Source organism: Myotis davidii, unplaced genomic scaffold (genome assembly GCF_000327345.1).
Source record: "Myotis davidii unplaced genomic scaffold, ASM32734v1 scaffold1271, whole genome shotgun sequence".
NCBI lineage: Eukaryota > Metazoa > Chordata > Mammalia > Chiroptera > Vespertilionidae > Myotis > Myotis davidii.
Window position 1 is genome coordinate 27,029 of NW_006282255.1, and position 3,572 is coordinate 30,600.

The 3,572-nt window shown below is 38.4% G+C and overlaps 1 pseudogene; it reads left to right on the forward strand.

Annotated features, from left to right (window-relative positions):
• The first annotated feature begins 456 nt into the window (after positions 1–456).
• LOC102762949 lies at positions 457–1,411 on the forward strand (annotated as a pseudogene).
• The last annotated feature ends 2,161 nt before the right edge of the window (positions 1,412–3,572 follow it).

Below are 3,572 nucleotides of genomic sequence, written 5' to 3' on the forward strand. Positions count from 1 at the left end.
GGTCTTTCTGAACTCTCAGTAAAATACAACACCTCTATTCAAACTACTTTTTGCCTGCTTTTCTTTTTCATAGCATCTGTCACTATCTGACAGAGCCTATTTTTTTCTATTTGATAATTTATATTCTTTCTCCATCAAAGGATTGTAAAAAAAAACTTTATTTCTCAGCATTCTATAATCTTACCCTAGAAGAAAGTCAGTACTCAACATAAATTCCTCAAATGCATAAAAGAATTTTCCATTAAGACTGTATATTACATGACCTTTTGGGGGAAAGCTGAGTGTAGGACAAGAATTCCTAATTACAGTTGTCACAGCAAACCCCTTAACGGTGACATAATCAATATAAGTATACAATCTCTTGACTGAAAAACATAAATTCTAGCATTTCACTATGTTAATACCCACATGTGTAAAATCAATCATATTTTTCTTCCTAGTTTTGACCACTACCACATGGTACAAGGCAATGATACACAAATTTCAGAATTTCTTCTTCTGGGACTTTCAGAGGAACCAGCACTGCAGCCCCTCATATTTGGGCTTTTACTCTCCATGTACCTGTCACTGTGTTGGGAAACCTGCTCATCATCCTGGCCGTCAGCTCTGACTCCCTCCTCCACACACCCATGTACTTCTTCCTGTCCAACCTGTCCTTGGTAGACATCCACCACCGTCCCAAAGATGCTGGTCAACATCCAGACACAGAGCAAAGCCATTGCCTATGCAGGATGCATCACACTGTTGTATTTTTTCTTACTCTTTGGAGGACTGGATGACTTCCTCCTAACCATGATGGCCTATGAGAGGTATGTCGCCATCTGCCACCCCCTGCACTACACAGTCATCATGAACCCCCGTCTCTGTGGACTGCTGGTTCTGGTGTCCTGGATCATTAGTGTTTTGAATTCCTTATTACAATGCTTAATGATAGCGAGACTGTCCTTCCCTGCAGAATTAGAAATTCCCCACTTTTTCTGTGGACTTAAGCAGATGGTCAAACTTGCCTGTTCTGACACCTTTCTTAATGACAGTGATGTATTTTACAACTGGGCTGTTGGCTGGTGGTCCCCTGGCTGGGATCCTTTACTCTTACTCTAAAATAGTGCCCTCCTTATGTAGAATGTCATCAGTTCAGGGGAAGTATAAAGCTTTTTCTACCTGTTCATCTCACCTCTCAGTAGTCTTCTTATTTTATTGTACAATCCTAGGCATGTACCTCAGCTCTGCTCCTATCCACACCTCACAGTCAAGTTCAATCGCTTTAGAGATGTACACCGTGGTCACAACTATGCTGAACCCGTTCATCTACAGTCTCAGGAACAAAGACATAAAAATGGCTCTGAATAGCTTCTTGAGGATGGCTGGTATAAAAGGGACAATTGTTCTGGAGCTGAAAAAGTGCCCTTGATTGAATGGCTCAACACCTTGAAACCAGAAACTATGATTGATCATGTGGAAGAGAACTGGATCCTTCTCTTTATTCCCTGGCATGTCCATTTTTTGTATTCAATTTCTCTATATAATATAAGTAACTCACTTTATTAAGCTTCTACTATAATATAGTTTTCTGTTTTTACAATTTTTATACAATCTCAAAGTTTCTCTCAACCTTGCATCAGAAATATTTGGAAATTTCCATATCTTTCATGGGACAACTTGGATTTCTCTAGAATAATTTCATCTCAAGTGACATTTATTATGCTAAGCTGTTTTCCTCTAGTTTTCCTGATAAAAATAACCAGGGTTGTATACTCATATGGACAAAACTACAAGTGGCATCTAAGGACTTTTATTTAATTTTATTGTACAGGAAAATATGAAACCAGTTTTCACTTTGCATCTGTCATTCATTTTTACATCACTATCTCTTCCTAATAATGTATATTTTAAATGTTGTTCCATTTAAGTCTCAGCCTATTGATAAAAAAGATGTTCATGATAAATGCCTGGGGCACTCACGGGGGCCTGGAATTCTTGTGACACTGACCTGAGCCAACGTTGTGGCTGGACCAGCCCTTGTGGTTCTTATGATTGCAAGATGCACCCCAGCAGCAACCTTCAGAGAACTTGGTAAAAGCAAGGTTCATAACCCATAGAAGACTCTAAGCTTGGTTCATAGTGTGTAAAAACTTCTAAGTATATCATATTATTAACCAGCATTTTGTAAGTGAAGTGCTAAATGACAGTTCTTAACTTGTGTTGCATGAACAAAATTCCAAAGCCCAAGGTTATTGTACCCATGGTTTTATAGCAAAGGAAGACTCTTCTATCCCTTGTTGAACAGGGTAATAACAATTTCCTAGAGATCTCAGTTGCTCCTAGCCACACGTCAATACTTTGGAGGTCCACGAGACCTAGTCTGGATAGGCTATTCAATCTTAGATGTAGAGAAAACATTAACCAAAGATTGAGGTAAGATGCAAGGATATTCTCTATAATAAAAGCCTAGGTAAAGTCAACAAGACATCGTCACAAGATGACTGCCACAAGATGGCCACCGCAAGATAGCCACCCTCATGTTGTCACAAGATGGACTAGGTACTTCACACAATGTTCAGTTATATTGGAAATGGAGAACTTTTACCTGAGGTCACCAGAGAGGCAAACGAAGCTAGAATCAAGCCAAAAAATTGTCATGTTTGTTTGAGGGCAGTTATGGGTGATCAGGCTGGCAGGAGTGGGCAGTTGGGGGCAACCAGGCCTTCAGAGGTGGGCAGTTGGGTAGAACCAGGCTGGTAGGGGAAGGCAGTTGGGGGTGACCACTAAGTAGACTCACTATTTGTAATAAATTTATTTAACATGTTATAAAAAAAAAGAAGTGTATTTGGGCTCAAATACGTTGTTATAGTTAAGTGATGGCAAAGGAAGTTCAATTGAATGAAAACTAACAGGGAATGGGAGTATAAAGGGGTTTCAGTAAAATTAGAACATATCTGAGTTTTGCAGTGAAGAAGAGCTGTAAAATAGGGAATTAAGCTTGAAGGCCTCTGCAGTGAACTGAGGGCATTTCTTTCAGTGTTTAAGATGGAATGTATTTGAGCATGCTCCGTTTTTATTAGAAATACTCAGACCAAAGGGAATAAATATTACTTTGCAACACTTCTTCAGACATATAATTCAAAATACTGTTTCACATGTTGGCTATTCATATGAAAATTTGTATTTAATATGCAAAAGAGTTTGCTTATGAGTTTTATAATTATTCTATTACCTAGAGGTGGGAAAGCAATAGAGACATTGGAGGGGCTGAAGAAAAAATTAGGCCTCAGCTCATGACCTTTAATAACGACTCATTTACTAAAAGGAAGGAAAAATGCTAAGCTTTTTAAATAGTAACTAAACCTGTCAACCACCTCCAGACAAAGGAAATTTCCACTATTTGAGTAAGTTAAAATCTAGAATGATTCAGTTGGCTCTCCACAGACGAACTGCTAATACATGGTAGATCTCAGATTCAAAAGCAGTTTTCTGATTCCAACAGTTTTGAATTTGGTATCATTTAGAACGTCTTTAATCATTTCATCATTAAATATCTACTGCTATTTTATGTGTTGTACATTTCTGTTGTC